The sequence below is a fragment of the Chionomys nivalis genome, chromosome 1 (genome assembly GCF_950005125.1).
Source record: "Chionomys nivalis chromosome 1, mChiNiv1.1, whole genome shotgun sequence".
NCBI lineage: Eukaryota > Metazoa > Chordata > Mammalia > Rodentia > Cricetidae > Chionomys > Chionomys nivalis.
Genome location: NC_080086.1, coordinates 95,700,594 through 95,718,790, shown reverse-complemented (window position 1 = coordinate 95,718,790; position 18,197 = coordinate 95,700,594).

Here is an 18,197-nt window from a genome sequence, read left to right as displayed (position 1 = left end):
TTCTTTTTCTTTTTTGGGTCTTTTTTTGGATTTTCGAGACAGGGTTTCTCCGTAGCTCTTTGGTTCCTGTCCTGGAACTAGCTCTTGTAGACCAGGCTGGCCTCGAACTTCCAGAGATCCTCCTGCCTCTGCCTCCCGAGTGCTGGGATTAAAGGCGTGCGCCACCACCGCCCGGCTATCTTTTCTTATATAAAACATCTTTTCTTCATTTTTCAGTAGTCTTTTTTTTTTTTTTTTTTTTTTTTTGATTTTTCGAGGCAGGGTTTCTCCATAGCTTTTGGTTCCTGTCCTGGAACTAGCTCTTGTAGACCAGGCTGACCTCGAACTCACAGAGATCCGCCTGCCTCTGCCTCTCAAGTGCTGGGATTAAAGGCGTGTGCCACCACCACCCGGCTTCAGTAGTCTTTTATGGGAAAAAAATTCTAATCAGTTTAATTTTTTATTAAACTGAAAGAATAATTTAACTTGAAAAACTATCTTTTTCAGAGAATTATACTTCTAAAATATGCATCTTGCATCCATTTGCATGTCTTTATAATCTAGCTTATAACTAATTACTTAAATATCTATCATATATTCCATTTTCATTCTTATTTCTATTGAGATTTCCAATATTATAACAGTTAATGAATATACTGTTAATAGTTGAATACTAACAACTGTTACTTTTAACTCCTTTATTGTAGGTGGTTTTTGTTAGTTTTACTTTTATTGTTGTTGGGTTTTTTTTTTTTTCAAGACAGGTTCTCACTATGAAGTTCTGGTTGTTCTCAGTCACTAAACTAGTCTGGCCTTGAACCCATAGAGACCAGAGACCTACCAGGCTCTGCCTCCCAAGTGCTGGAATAAAAGTCGTGTGCCATTCCATATGGCTTCTATTTTTATTTTCATTGCACATAAATAACTATACTTGTCTCATAGTTGCTTTCTTTTACACTCTGCTCTTCATTTTTCAAGGTTTCGTTTCTACTTGATACTTTTGTTACAATGTTACTTTAAACTTACCATTTTGTACACACTTTTCAAGGATGAGTCAGGAAGTCTAATCTCCCCCAGAGTCTCAGGGTGGAGAAATGACTATAGAAATCAATCTTTCATAATTATTTATTGGCCTAGAACAATAAACATCTGGAGACAACAGCCTTCCTTAAGGTACTGGTCCAGGTAGAATAGATAAAGCATGTCACATCTGAGACCAGATGAGTTTATAATGGCAGCCGTTGGGAAAGTAAACAGAAAACTGAAGCTTTGTTGTTGGGTCTGCCGTCACCACAGCCGCACTGACCTTCAGACTGATCATGGGACTCTGCTTTGCGAAAATCAAGTACATTGCTCTTCCGCTATAACTCTCATCTGGAGGCAAAGAGAGAATGGAATTCTGGGAAACCATGAAGACTAACCAGGCTGACAATCAGCTGCCCGCCTGCCCACCTGCCCGGCATGTTTTCATTATGTTTGCCTTTTACTAGATAACTCTTTTTCCATCATATTATTTTGACCTTTATATCATTTTGTTTCAAGATTGACCCTTATATGGTGGATATGTTTTATAAATGCCAGTTTTTGCTCTCCAAAGGGAGTTGCCTTCTTTACTAAAGATGTTAAAATCATTTGTTTTTATTTTCGAAATTAACCTGTGTTATTGCCCTGTCAACCTTTATGTGTTTGAGCTTTAAATTGGTTAAGTGTATTTTATATTTCTATTATTATTCCAACTTTGAGATCGTTGCTTTTATCCTGTCCCAAGCTTTAATAGGTAGACATCTGGCTTTAATTTTCTTCAATGATTACTTTTTAAAGTTTCAAAAAATAATCTTAAACATATATCTATCAGTCTAACAACGCCAAGATAAAAGATGGAGTTGTAATTGAAGAAGCATTAACTGCAAGAGCAATCAAACCTCAGTTTAAACCCTTGCTGCTGGTAGCTATGCAATTATTGGATCTATTTCTTCAACATATGTCGAGAGTTTTGTGGCATATTTATGATACAGGGACAGAGCCTCAAATTATTGCTACCAGTTTGAGTACCAGCCTCATGCCAAGGCTGTGAATCCTCCTGTATCTTCTCATTTAAGTTTTACAGGACCCCATTGAGAGGAAGCATCACTGTTCTAGTTTGAAGCTTCAGTAAACTGTGCCTCGTGAAAGATGAATGACATCTCAAGGTCATAGAGCTACAAAGAGTCAGGATGAGATTCGGGTTTCTCTGACCTCAAATCCTCATCTTGACCACCGCAAAGGAAAGGTTCTAAAAGACGCTCTTATATGGAGTCCTAACCTTTGCCTCAGACAAATTTTCAAATGTGGTTTCAAAAAAGAATCACTGTATATGCCACGTTCAGTACTCCACAATCATTTCTGCGGCTGTTATTTTTGATTCTCAAATCTTAAAACATATTTAACACTTCTAGACCTGCTTTCTCATCCCTGTCTTCTGGGTCATCACTATGCTATAGTTCAAACCCCTGGTAACCTGGTTACCTCAAGTACCAGCCCTTGTAAAACGGAAAGGACTTGAGTCACGGTGAGGACACGATTGTTCTTAACTGATACACCAACTGTGGGAAAGGTGGGAGTAGAGATTCTCCATTCTTTTTGTTGTTGTTGTTTTTATTAATTAATTAATTTATTTATTTATTTTTATTCTTTTTTAATTAAAATTTCCACCTGCTCCCCATTTCCCATTTCCTTCCCTTTCCTCCCAAATATTGCCCCCTCCGCCCACTCCCCTCCCCCTATCCCCACTCCTCTTCTCTTCCCCCCACACCATTCCCCCTCCCTCTCGATACTGAAGAGCAGTCCAAATTCCCTGCCCTGCGGGAAGACGAATGTCCTTCTATCTAGGTCCAGGAAGGTGATTGTCCAAACAGGCTAAGCTCCCACAGAGCCAGTTCATGTATTGGGATCGAAACCTAGTGCCATTGTCCTTGGCTTCTCATCAGCCTTCATTGTCCGCCATGTTCAGAGAGTCCAGGTGTCCAGGGAGATGTCCCCAGCTGGTACCTTAGGCAACTGAGGAGAGGGAACCTGAAATGACCCTATCCTATACTGATGAATATCTTACATATCACCTTAGAACCTTCATCTGGCGATGGCTCGAGGTAGAGACAGAGTCTCAATTTGGAGCAACGGTCTGAGCTCTTAAGGTCCAAATGAGGAGCAGAAGGAGGGAGAACATGATCAAGGAAGTCAGGACCACGAGGGTGCACCCACCCACTGTGACAGTGGAACTGATTTATTGGGAGCCCACCCAGGCCAGCTGGTCTGGGACTGAATAAGCATGGGTTGAGATTCTCCATTCTTAATGATATTGCATGCTGCCGAAGCTTAGAACTTGAGAGGCCCCAGCGACGCACGTGCTCTGGCTTGCTCTCTGCCTGGAGTGCTGTTGCAATGCAGAGGCGCCTTTAGCAGGTAGCATGTAGTGCAAGTAACTTGAATTATTAGTGTATGGCCTTCCAGGGCATTCTGTAACCCCAGTCTCTTTCTACCTTTTTTTTTAAACTTCCTAACTAGCTTCATGTACACAGCCTTCCTCATCACGTAGTTCTGTCTTGATGGATTGTGTTCCCACAAGACCAAATAACCATACACAGAGGCCTCTGAATGAAGTCGAAAAAAGAATATTTGAAACTTGAGTGGATGATCCAGTGTTTGGGCATGGTGACAGAAAGGTAACACACATGAGTAAGCCACGGGTGACACTTTTCTGTGCAAACTCATAGGCTCATCATTATAGAACTGATTTTCAGTTCTTGACAAGTTTTCATGTTAATACTGAATGTTGATGGAGTTTTCATCTTCGGTGTCCCCAGAAGAATTTTAAAGGATTTTGAAAATCCAATTTGGTCTTGATCTCAAGAAGATTGGCAATAAAACAAAATGTCCATCCAAGTTTAATGTGTTAAGAATCTTCAAACCAATGGGGTTAAAAATTTTTTGGTCCCTTTTGAAGGGGAATGCTGGTAATCTAATGACCAAAGAAAGAAACTGAAACACATGCATTTGGGTCGGGACACTGGCCGCTCTAATGGGGAGACCTTGGATACATCCCTCATCTTTCTGAACCTCCTTTTATTCAACTGTTCAGTGGGAACAATTCCTACACAGCCAAGCAAGTGACCGATAAATGAGAGTTACCACCGAGGTGAGGTGCACCTTCTCTCATTGATCTCCCAAGAGATGTTTTCCCTTCCTAGTAACAACCATGATTGTCCAGCAGAGATGAGCTAACCTCAAGGGTTTCTACCTTGACCAGCAAGACTTCTTTAATGGGAATGCATAAATTACGAACTACTTAGTTGATTTACACTTTTTTTGCAGCTGAAGAAAAATATTTACTGGAAAGATTCAACTGAATTAAAACAATCAGATTAAGAGGAGCCTGGAGGCTAGCCCTCAGCTCAGTAAGGGACAGGATCCATATTCTGAAGAGCAAATGCATGCCAGCAGCCCAACTAATTGAGCAGTAACACGAGGAGGTGTGACTGGAACCCTGCACAGGGGACCGAAATGCCAAAGGAACATTTTTCTCTGGACATGGAGTTTATAGCATAGCTCTGGAGACAGGCTCCCCTCCCTCACTCACCCTCATCCATACCAAGGTAGATAAGGAATGTGAAGCTGGAGGGAGACAATGGGTGCCTACACACCCTCTATGCAGAAAGTTAGAGCTTCTATAACAGGCGGGGACATCTTATAAAGAAATAAATCATTTTCCAAGGTGAAATTTTAAGTCAATCATGTATAATTCAGAGCAGATTTTCTTATGAGTGAAATTGAATATTCAGTGATCAGCCTCCCAGGTTGACCACACAAGTATTTCTCTTCCAAAGAAGGTAACTTGACGAGCCACACACAAACAATATTGAGCTCAAGAAAGTACCATTCTGCAGTCAGATCACTTGTTTCCCCTGCGTGAGTTGTAGGCAGTTCATAAAATGCCACGTTACATCTTCTTCTGAACTATTAAGTGTTCTACTTTCAAGACATACAGTAAAGTATTAAAATGACATGGGTTTCCACTACTGATCTTCCAGCACCTTCTGCAAGAACATACTCTGGATTTGTCTTTTTAAAAATCTGTTTAACTCTAAATTTACTGATTGTGTTTTAAATCTCAATATTTTAAATACTACTAGTAGTTCTGTGGGGGAAAAGTTACTATATGGAAAAATTTGGGAGGAGTAGTAAGCCAAGGAAGGTCCTTGGAAATTCACAACATGGAATGCTTTGGGAGATGGCAAGCTAAAGATGCCTTTTGAATGTGACATCATCAACTTTCCCCAACCCTCACTTCCGTACCTAACAAGTATTTATCTCCCTAATTAGAATCCTGAGTCAAACTTAGTGTTAAAAACATTACTTTGGAAATTGTCGATTCACTCAATTTCCTATAACAGCATGTAAGTCAGTAATGCCCAGCCTAAATGGGTCACATGAAGCTGAACAATAGCTATATATATATATATATATATATATATATATATATATGGCCCAATATAAAATAGTAGCAGTTCCTAAAACATGATGAGGCTCTTTGACGTTTTATGATTTTATTGTACAGTTCTTCAGCATGAACATTTAAGGTAAAGATGTCAAGACATTGGATGTGCCTTGTAGACATTGCATATTATTTACAAAAGAACAGCAGCCCAATGCATAAACATTATACTTTATTCTGAATTATTAATAATTCATATAGAATTATGTAATTATAATAGCAATATTTACTATCATGTTTATATACTTCAAATAGTAATATTTGCTAGAGTTAGCTCTTAGACTTGCACTGACTGGTCTGAAGTTTTAATCTTTCTATCTATCATGGAGTTCAATGAAACCTGTTTGATTTTCTATAAGGAGAAACTGTAACTTCTCAAACTATAACCAGAATGATAGTTTCACAGTGATAGATGCCCCAAGGGAGGCCTGTAAAGCTGAACTTGGGTTCTGTTTGTTCTTTGGCATGGAAGGATCTATCTATCTATTCCACATTCCTGTTTTGGCATCCTCAGTATTTTCTCCCTCTCTCAAGCCCCAGGGGAAGCTTGTTTATACCCCTACAGTCTTTATAATTCTGAAAACAATTTTAAAGCCCTTTTCCAGAGAATTCAAGTAAGCTTGAATTAGGGCCTTAAACTCTTAGATAGAAGTGTCTATATTAATGAGACTATATTGTCTGTTAATGGTGCCTTTAGCGTATCTCTTCTTGTACCACAAATGTATTGGTAAGGCCAGTAACATTTGGGTAGAATCCACTCTCTAACATACATTCCCAGCATGCACTATTGATCTGACCCAGTAAGCTCTGATCCTGACTTTATCTTTTGAGCTAACAGGCATGTCAGAGACCATTAGCTTGTCTTGGCTTATTTAATGACCGCCCTCACTGAGGAAGCTCATGCTGCTTTCTGTGGCACTGAGATCCACGGACACCTAAGGGTGTGGTTCCCTGTATTTGAACTTGGGTGACACAAATATTTCAGTGGTGAATCAGTCCTGGAAAGAGAAGGAGGGTAGGTAGGGAGTGTTTATAGAAGACATTTCATCATTGCTAGTCAAACATGTCTCATTGTTGGTTCAGGAGGCACCGGTATTTTCCTCTTTGAAGGGGATGCTGAGGGAGCCAAGAGCTTCCAGCCTGGAGCTCTGCTCTGGGAAAGGGCAATGGCCGTTTGCACGCAGGGAACCCCAGGCCTAGTTGCTTTGGAATGTTGACTATGTTGGGGAAATGATCATATGTCTTTCCTCGGATGGAGACAAAAATGTGTTAGATAGATATACGTAAAGTAAAAGTAAAGCTGCTTCTAGGAATCATAGTTATAGAAGGGAACTGGTCCCTCACCCTCATTTACTTCCAAAAGTCTCCGCAGCTATAGAGCTCAAAATCTACTTTGAAGAACATGGTCATTTATAGCAATCAGTACACCAGTAGCAATGGTCAGAAAGCTTACGTAAAAGATGAGAAAATGGATACCTTTGGCACGGACTCATCACTTGGACCATAACTAAAGTATTTGTAGACCCAGTTAAGCAATGTCCTTCATGGGCTCTCAACCCTCAAATGAAGATGGGATGGCACCAGGAAGACAGGAGAAAATATTTTGTCCTTCCGAGGGTATGGCATTATGAGTGACAAGGAGGTCCAAGAAGACTGAGCTCAGGAAAAACCTAGCCAAACCATACCAGGAAACACAAACCAAATGAAATATTTTAAGAAAATAAACAAGTAACCACGTCAAATATACATAGGAAGAAAATGGAAAAAGATCATTTGAGGCCTGAGGTTTGAACATGATGAAGCCACACATGTATTGAGCCAGCCCAAACTCATGAGAATCCTGCATCTCTGTGAACCTTGAGGCAGGCTGTTCCCTTCAGGGAGTCCCAGGAAAGGAGACTTCCACCATCCCATTTGGCCAGCTGATCATGCTCCATGTATTTCTTTAACGGTGAGCTCAGCTTAGATCTGTGTATACGTGGGGATTCTCTATTGCCTTGACAAGCCTGGGAGGCTGGATCCTATCCACTGAACAGTTCATATCATGGCCTTTTTTTAAATCAAGGCTTCCCAATTTGTCACGAAGGAACCTTAGAGAATATCCATACTATGAGAGTTTATCTAATCAAAAACCAGCCATACAAATATTTTATCTTCAAAATCTCAGAATTCTGGAACCCAAGCAGTTTAGCTCAACAATTTCAACTCAACAAAATTTAAACTCTGTGGAATAAAATATAAAGTGGACCCATATGAAGGATCTGAACTGATTGTAATGATGAGAATAAAAGTCCACTACACAACAACTTTATCAGGAAACAAGCCTCAGTGGAACTGAGTTCTAAAGCTGGTTTTAGCTGTTTAATCTAACCACAAGGCTTTTGAACCAACTGCCCTTGCCACAACAGAATGTCCTTCACCAAAAATGACATAATAATGTCATGATGTTGGCATGTATGAGGTGGTCAAAAGGCACATGCTGTGTGAAATCTGTTTAAATCTGTTATAAAAATTCTGCCCAGAATATTGTCATATCTGATTACAAATTACTACTGAAATATCACAAAGTGTGTGTTAAGAATATGTTTTTATATTCTGTGGATGAAGCTCACCAGATTTTGTTTCTCTTTTTTACTCTCCCATTTTAGAATTTGTTTTTATCTATCTTTAATTTTTATTGTTTTTTAACAATTTCGTATCGATATACAGACCACTCTCACCTCCCACCTTCCTACCACTTTTTCACTTCTACTTTTCCACAATTTCATTCCCATATTCATGTTTATTCATTTTGGTTTTGTGACCTACCAAGATCAGCTAGACCCATCTGCATGACCACAGGTTGGGAGTTACCTGTTGAAGCCTGGTGGGCTCAGTAGATGGGATAAAACAAAAGACAATTATTTACCATCTCCCAAAATCTCTCAGTAGCCAATAGTTCAGAGGTAAGACATAGGCCCTTGTGAGTTCTCATGCCCTTCATTGATGACTATTAATAGGGCTGAGATTGTATAGATCCAGGGCAAGTAACTACAGTTTATATAAGTTAATGGCTACCATAGTTTGTAGCTCTTTGTCCTTTAACACACTTTCCTCTTCTTCCACAATGCTCCTTAAGACTTAGGCGGGATGGTGTAAGTGACTTGTATAGGGATAGACACACATCTGTCACTTGTTTTCTGCATCTCAGGCAGTCACATGCCATTCACTGTTGCCCATTGTAAGGGGATTTTTTGATTAAGGCTGGTTGCAGAGTTTGTCTACAGGAAAAGATATTTAGAAGGCAGTTGCTGATCTCAGTTGACCATCAGAAACGGGCTACTCACATTAACTTTGTACCTCTCCAGACTTCATTAGCTGAGCTTAGAGCACATGGCACTTCTCCCTAGTCATCATGGGTCTTGAATCCATTCAAAAGGCAGCTGGTTACCTTCAACTTCATCACAGTCAAGCTTCTATGGCACAGATGGGAATATCTTATTTTCTGTATAGTTTCTTTATACTTTTCTTGTCTTTTTTTTTTAATCTCACATCCTCATGTCTTCAATTCCCTTGCCTTATCCCATGCCTAAATTTTCCACCCACAGCATTCCCCCCTTTACTTTCTTTTTGCCTTTGTCCTATTCTCCTCCCCCTCATAAAGTAACATCCTTCCCTTCCATTCCTTGTTTCCTCCCTTTCATTTTAGACACATTGTACTTAAAAATTGCAGCTCAAATATTCATATCAGATAGAGCATGTGGCTGGAATTAATCTTCATATGAGGCTTAAATCGCCTTGCTCAAAATAATTTTTTACATGTACCTGAATATCTCATAAGGTACATTTTCTTTACAGTTGGATAATATTCCATTGTGGATATGTACATTCTTGTTATTCATTTATCAGTTGTTGGGCATCTAGGCTAACTTGAGTTCATAGTTATTACAAATGGGGTAGCTATGAATGTGGATGTACAGGTGCCTTCTCATAGAATCCTTAAAGTATGTGTCCAAGAGCAAAATACCTAGATCACAATAAGTTTAAGCTGAGGTAGGTAGATAGATAGATAGATAGATAGATAGATAGATAGACAGATAGACAGATAGACAGATAGACAGATAGACAGATAGACAGATAGACAGATAGACAGATAGACAGATAGACAGATAGACAGATAGACAGATAGACAGATAGACAGATAGACAGATAGACAGATAGACAGATAGATAGATAGATAGATAGATAGATAGATAGATAGATAGATGATAGGAGACAGACAGAGATAGATAGATAGATAGATAGATAGATAGATAGATAGATAGATAGATAGATAGATAGATAGATGATAGATAGATATAGATAGAAAGATAGATAGATAGATAGATAGAAAGAAAGAAAGAAAGATAGATAGATAGATAGATAGATAGATAGATAGATAGATAGATAGATGATAGGAGACAGACAGAGATAGATAGATAGATAGATAGATAGATAGATAGATAGATAGATAGATAGATAGATAGATAGATAGAGATAGATAGATAGATAGATAGATAGATAGATAGATAGATAGATAGATGATAGGAGACAGACAGAGATAGATAGATAGATAGATAGATAGATAGATAGATAGATAGATAGATAGATAGATAGATGATAGATAGATATAGATAGAAAGATAGATAGATAGATAGATAGATAGATAGATAGATAGATAGATAGATAGATAGATAGATAGATAGAAACAAATAGCTATGTTGAAGCTTCATGCCAGCTATGTTAGCAAACAGAAATATGGAGACCAAAGTATGGTAACAGAGACTCAAAAAAAAAATCACTATTGAGAGTGTTGCTTATCTAAACTGGAGCCCAATTAGGGAAGAATCCTGGGTCATGCAAGCCACAGAAGCAGCAGAAAGATTTTTCATGCATTTGACTGGAACTATGTATGGTAAGAAAACATTTTAAAAGGTTTCTGCTGAGTCAGTACTTGACAGCTCTAGAGTTAAAGTTCTCACCCAACATGACCAACTCTGAGAACCTAAAGCAAGTGTCAAAAAAACTAAACTCTGAGCCCTGGACCCCGGAATACTTCTAGCTTCAGGTGAGAAAACTCAGGGGCATAACCACACAGGGTGGAAGTCCAGGCAGAACGACACAATGAAACTTGGTAACATCCTGGGTCTTAGTTATTTACTCATTTGGTCAAAAAATATCCTGACAAAATCAGGGAGAAAAGGATGCTTGGTCTCACAGTTACAGGATGCACTCTATGGTGGTGAGGCAGACATGGATGCAGGTGGGAAAGGTACTGTGTCAACCACATTGTATACACACTCTGGAAGGACAGCATGTAGAGTAGGACAGGGTAGGCTTCCCAACTTCACCTCCACCCAGTGACACACATCCTTTAACAAGACTCCATCTCCCAAAGGTGCCTCAATCTTCCCAAACACCATAGGTTGTACAATGTGCTGTTTTTCCAATTTTTATTGATTTTATTAAGCTATATATTTTTCTCTACTCCCCTCCCCTTCAACCCTCTCCCATGGTCTCAGTTCTCCCAATTTACTCAGGACATCTTGTCTTTTTCTACTTCCCATGTAGATTAGATCCATGTATATCTCTCTCAGGGTCCTCGTTGTTGCCTAGATTCTCTGGGATTGTACATTATAGGCTGGTTTTCTTTGCTTTATGTCTAAAAGCCACTTATGAGTTAGTACATGTCTTTCTGAGTCTGGGTTACCTCACTCAAAACGATGTTTTCTAGCTCCATCTATTTTCCTGCAAAATTCAAGATGGCATTTTTTTTTTAGTGGTGTAGTACTCTATTGTGTAATTGTATAACATTTTCCTTATCATTCTTTTGTCAAGGGGCATTTAGGTTGTTTCCAGGTTCTGGCTATGACAAACAAAGCTGCTATGAACATAGTTGAGCACATGTCCTTTTGGCATGATTGAGCATCCTTTTGTATATATACCCAAAAGTGGTATTACTGAGTCTTGAGGAAGGTTGTTTCCTAATTTTCTGAGAAAGCACCATACTGATATCCAAAGTGCTGTACCAGCTTGCATCCCACCAGCAATGCAGGAGGGTTTCCTTTGCCCCACAACCTCTCCAGAATAAGTTCTCATCAGTGTTTTTGATCTTGGCCATTTTTACAGGTGTAAGATGGAATCTCAGAGTTGTTTTAATTTGCATTTCTCTGGAGGCTAAGAATGTTGAACATTTCCTTAGTGTCTTTCAGCCATTTTAGATTCCTTTGTTGAGAGTTCTCTGTTTAGATCTGTTCCCCATTTTTTACTGGATTATTTGTTCTTTGATGAATAATTTCTTGAGTTCTTTGTATATTTTGGAAGTCAGCCCTATGTCTGATGTAGGGTTAGTGAAGTTCTTTTCCCATTCTATAGGCTGCCATTTAGTCTTGTTTACCATGTCTTTTGCTTTACAGAAGCTTCTCGGTTTTGGGAGGTCCCATTTATTAATTGTTTCTCTCAGTGTTTATGCTACTGGGGTTATATTTAGGAATTTGTTCAAAAACCTGTTATCCACAAAATTTGAAAACTTAAACGAAATGGACAACTTTTTGGATAAATATCACTTCCCAAAATTAAATCAAAACAGGATAAGCAAATTAAATAGACCTATAACTGCTGTGGGAGTTCCTTCAACTCCTTTGGCCAATAGTCTTTAAGATACTAGCCCATTTGGGCATGGTCTTTTATACCATAGATGCAGCTGTAAAGCATGTTGCTCACTTTCTTGCTTCTGGCTCTCACTTCCAGCTGCTAGACTCTATTCCTGTTCCCAGTTCGTGCAGAGGATTGTGATCTAGGACAGTGATCTGTAAGTCTATCCTAAATAAATAACCCTTTATTATATGTAATTCTGAACTAGTGATTTTTTTGTAACTTCTGTCAACATCTGGAGCCCAAACATAGGGACCAATCTACACTTTTTGGGATCAGTCCAGCAGCCACATGGTACCTTGGACACTGACTCTCCTGCCCAGAGCTCTAACCAGCTCTCAGATGCTGGCTGCTCAGCACTCCCTGGCTCCCAAACATTGCCTCTCTGTACATTACACACCAGCCCATACACTGCTGCCTCTGATCCTGGGGTACACATAATCCACAGCTCTCACTGATGGAAAACTTGGGGTTTTCTCTTAATCCAAGGCCCCAACTGTTGACCACCTTAATAACTGCTCTTAATTTGTTAAACAAAACATAATTTTCAGTACCTAAGTAAGCAACACGTGATGTTCACTGCTCCTAGCATCTCAGCCACATGGCTGCAATGCAACATCTGCTGACCAGTAACGATTATTACACTTACTCCAATTCATTGTTACTGACTTATGACAGTCATTACAAAAAATGACTGATAACTTCCAGGAGTTCAGTAATTATTTTGCTTATACTATGGAAGCTATTCTGCAAGGCTTATGTGATTTTCCTTCTATATCCCTTTATTTGTTTCAAGGAATTAACTATGTTTTCAATATTATCTCATTTAAAAAATGGTTCAATACTATGAAGAGGGATAATATCAAGTTGATAAAATTATTTAAAAGAATTTGTGCTGTTTAATTTAACTATTGGAATCTGATGAAAAGTTATGCTATGTCCAAGGATGAGATATTATCTTTACTGGACAAGTTTCATACCTTGGAATCCTCAGTGAGGACATTAGAACAGAACACCAGACAGGAGATTCAGACTTTAATAAAGGTGGTAGTGAAAAAAATTGAAAAGATTGAAAAATTTATTGAAATTGTTGAGCAGGGACAGAAGGTACAAGGACAGGATTTAGCCTCATCAGTACATGTCAGACACTGGGATGACTTACACAGATTTTCAACTGCATATCCAATAATTTCTTCAGAGAGACCATCTGGCATAAAGTACCCTAAGTTAGTCAAAGAATATGCCTGGGAACCAATACGTATGTGCAATCTAAAAGAAATAAAAACAAGCAATAGTTTCTTATGGGCTACATTCACCTTTTGTCAGAAAAATGGTGAAAACATATGCTTCAAGGACTAAGGCCATCATACACAACTGGCTACAATTAATCTCAGCTGTCCCAGAAAAAGAACCTCAGCTGCTTTGGAAGTGTTATTGGGGCGAAGAGGCAAAAATTTTAGAGCAACAGGGGAAAGCAAAAGAATTTGAGACTTCCCAAGATCAAATTCTGGGAGAGGGACATTACTCTGATCCCCAGGAACAGGCTCACTATGACAAATGTACTGTGTCCCTATGTAGCACAGCAGCTTTAAATGCTTGGGACAGGATTCAGGAAACAGGAAAGAAGACTGAGTCATATACTAGGGTTAAACAGGGCCAGAGAAAACCCTTTACTGACTTCTTACAAAGATTAATATAAAGGCTATACAATTAGGATTGACAGACCCTGAAGGAAGACATATACTAATTGAATCCTTGGCTTTTGAAAATGTCAACTTAGAATTTCAGAAGATCCTTGGGCCTTTAAAGGTTAGATCAATACCCATAGATTCATGAATCTTGCATACAATGAATGTTGAAACATTTGACTATAAGTACTGGAGCTTAGGTAGGAGAAACAATTTACAATGTTATGATGAGACACCAAAATGCCAAATATTTTAATTGTGGAAGAATAGGACATCTAACAAGGGACTGTAGATAAGGAATTCCTAGGAATAATATCTCCTCTAGGAATGGCAAATAGGAGGACTCAGCCTTCTGGTATATCTATGATGTGTGGCAAAGGCTGACATTGAACAAATGAATGTAGGTCAACAAGAAACAGACAAGGCAACCAGATACCACTGGAAAACTTCTTGGGGGTGGGGGGGCTCTCACAGGCCCTGATGTCAAAAAAGGTCCAGTCATTCCCAAAGTGCAGTCACTGTGGAGAACATGTCTCACCAGAAAAATTTAACAATCCAGTGCCTACTGTAAAAAAAAAAATACTGTTCTGGAGCATGAGTTAAATACTCCAGTAGGAAATAGGAAACATATATTTTCACATATTTCTATAAATGATCAAAGACCAAAGCTAAGAGTACATATAAATGACATTGTAATTGGGGGATTACTAGATACAGGTGTGAATGTGACTATCATAACTCCAGAATTTTGGCATCCAAATTGGCCTCTTTAAGAGGCAGATATTCCATTTCAAGGAATTGGAACCCTATCTCAAGTAAAACAAAGCACAAGGTGGGTTTAATGCATAGGGTCAAAAAGACAGAAAGGAAAACAAGGCCAAGGTGACTAATATTGCAGTGAATTTATGGGGCCATGACCTACTGCAACAATGGAATACCCAGGTTAACAATCCTGCAGTCCCCAAAGTCATGTTTCTGGGAAGGATATTATAAGATATTATAAACAAAGGTCACCAGCCGTTTAGGCTGTAAAAGAACACAAAACAAATAGCAAGCCTTCAGAGGTAGTAACAACCTCTCCTTTACAATGGTTAACTGAGAAACTCATATGCGTTAAACAATGGCCTTTAACAGAAGACAAACTGCAGGCTTTAGAACAGCTGGTACAGGAGCAACTAGATGCTCACCATATTGAAGAATCAACCAGCCCTTGGAATTCTCCTGTATTTGTTGTTTAAAAAAATCTGGAAAATGAAGAATGGTGACATATGTAAGAGCTGTCAACAAGGTCATTCAACCTATAGGCTCTCTATAATCTAGAATTCTTCTGCCTTCTATATTACCAAAAGGATGCTCTCTTATAGTTATTGATTTAAAGGACTGTTTCTACACTATACCTTTACAAGAAAAGGATAGAGAAGAATTTGCTTTCACGGTGCCTACTTATAATAATTCTCAGCCTACTAGGAGATACCAGTGAACCATCCTCCTACAGGGAATGCTCAATAGTCCCACCCTGTGCCAATTCTTTGTAAGTAAACCATTGGAAATAATACACAAGCAATTTCCTAAGTCTGTAATATACGATTACATGGATGACATTTTGTTATCTAACACAAATGCAGATACTTTAGAAAGAATGTTTGAAGAAGCAAAGAAAGTTTTGCCCAAATGGGGATTACAAATTGCTCCTAAAAAATACAAAGAGGATATTCTGTCAATTACCTAGGTTACAAAATAGGTTTATAGAAAATTAGAACACAAAAGGTACTAATTAGAAGAGACTGATTGTGGACCCTTAATGACTTTCAAAGATTGTTAGGAGATATTTCCAGTCTACGACCAGCTGTTGTGATCTAATAGTTCATTTAAACAAAACTTTAGATGATGAAAAGTCTTAAATAGTCCAAAAGAATTAACAGATAAAGTGGAAAAAGAACTGATGTTCACTGAAGAGAAATTACAAGAGGGACATGTAGATAGAGTGAATCCAAACCTTAATTGTATTCTAATCTTATTGTCTTCTAGAATTTCCCCCACAAGAATTTTAATGCAAAGGGAAGATATTATCTTAGAATGGATCTTTTTACCACATAAGCCAAGTAAAAAATTAAAAACTTATATGGAAAAAGTCTCTGAAATATTTATAAAAGGAAAATTGAGACTTTGTCAACTAGCAGAAATAGACCCAGCAGAGATTATAGTGCCTTTTATTGCTGATGAAATTTAAAAATTATGGGAAGATATGAACTATGGCAAAGAACTTGTGCTAATTTTTAAGGAGAAAGTAATAGCAATGCCCAAAGTCATAGCCTTAACTTTATAAAAAGAACTACTTGGATTCTTTACTGATGCACCAATAACTGGAGCCTGAACATTTTATAGTGATGCAAATAAATCAGAAAAGGCAGGTTACAAATCAGAATTAAGTAAGGTAGAATAAAGCCCTTATAATAATGTCCAAAAGGCATAATTATATGCTATTCTCATGGTACTAAGGGATGTTAAAGAACCTCTCAATATAGTTACTGATTCACAATATGCAAAAAGAGTTGTCTTGCATATTGAAAGTGCTGAATTTATACCAGAAAATACAGAATAGACTTCATTATTTGGTGCAGAAGAATTGTCTGTATTCTGTTAATCGTGTTTTAAATAAATGCCGATTGGCCAGGCAGGAAGTATAGGTGGGTCAACCAGACAGGAAGTAGTGGCAAGGCAATGAGAGCAGGAGAATTCTAGGAAGGAGGAAGCCCATTCTTCCAAGTCCTGCCCAGAACACCCAAGAAGTAGTATATGGCCTGCCCCACTGAAAAAGGTACTCAGCCATGTGGCTGACATAGATACAAATGGGTTAATATAAGTTACAAGAGTTGATAAGAAGCCTGAGCTAATGGGCAATCACTTTATCTCTAATGTAGACTCTGTGTGATTTTCTTTGGCTCTTACTGGCCACAGGAACTGGGTAGGACAGAAACCCCAACAAGCCAGCTCCCATGTTACAATTATTCATACAAGTTCAATATATAATCAGGAACAGGCTTGTCCCATATAAATAACACACATCTGAAACTATATGGGTCTGCTAGGTCCTCTAGCACAAGGTAATGCAGAAATTGATCAATTTTTGTTTGAAAGTATGCTGAAAGTCTCAGAATTTCCTAAGAAACATCATGTCAATAGCAAAGGTTAAAAGAAAGAGTTTTTTATTACATGACAACAAATTAAAGAGATAATAAAGAGATGTCCTACTTGCTTTTTCTATAAAAAAAACCAATGCTACCTGCAGGGAATAATGCAAAGGATACTCAAAGGAATGAAATCTGGCAGATGGATGTGTTTCACTTTACAGAATTTGGAAAATTAAAATATGTGAACCACACCATTTACTTTTATTCAAGTTTTCAATGGGCAACTGCCTTGAGCTCAGATAAGGCCAACTCAGTAACCATACATTTGTTAGAAGTTATAACTATCATACCTGCACAAATAAAGACAGACAATGGTCCAGCATATGTATCTAAGAAAATGAAACAGTTTTTTGCTTATTATAATATAAAGTATGTTACAGGTATACCAAACAATTCTACAGATCAAGCAGTTATAGAAAGATCAAATCGAACTATAAAGGATATGCTAAGCAAACAGAAAGGGATTGAAAATACCCCCCAAAATACATTGCATGATGCTTTATTAACCTTGAATTTTCTTAACACTAATCAGAAAGGAACAACAGCAGCGAGAGACATTGGATAATAGAAAAAAACTTCTGAATTAAACCAGCCGGTATATTTCAAGGATGTGTTAACCTCACAATGGAAACCAGGAGATTTGCTACATTGAGGAAAGGGTTTCAATCTTGTTTCCACAGGAGAAGAAAAACTATGGATACCATCAAAATTAATAAAGATTTAGTTTGAAAAAAGAGAAAACTCTTGATAAAGAGAAATGATAGCTCATCCACAGAGGTGACAATCATACAGGTGGTAAGAAAACCTCATAAAGGTTGGGGCAATGTTCTGTTCTTCTCTTTGCAGAAAAATATTCATCTTCAAAGAGTCAAGAGACCTTGAAAATGTAGATGCCTAAAGATGAAAGCATAGCTATTGATAAAAAAAATCAACAAGCAAAGAGAAATCTGCCTTATGATGCTGTATCATCTGCATGGTAAAATTTGATTATCTGGATATGTATACATCTCTACTTAAAAATCAGAGCTGGCTTTAGAGTTGGACAATTGCTATCCTTCTCCAACTCCAAGCATATTGTTAAAAGAAAAATTCAGAATTTCTTTCTCATGGTGCATTTTCTTATAACATTCTGGCCAGAAA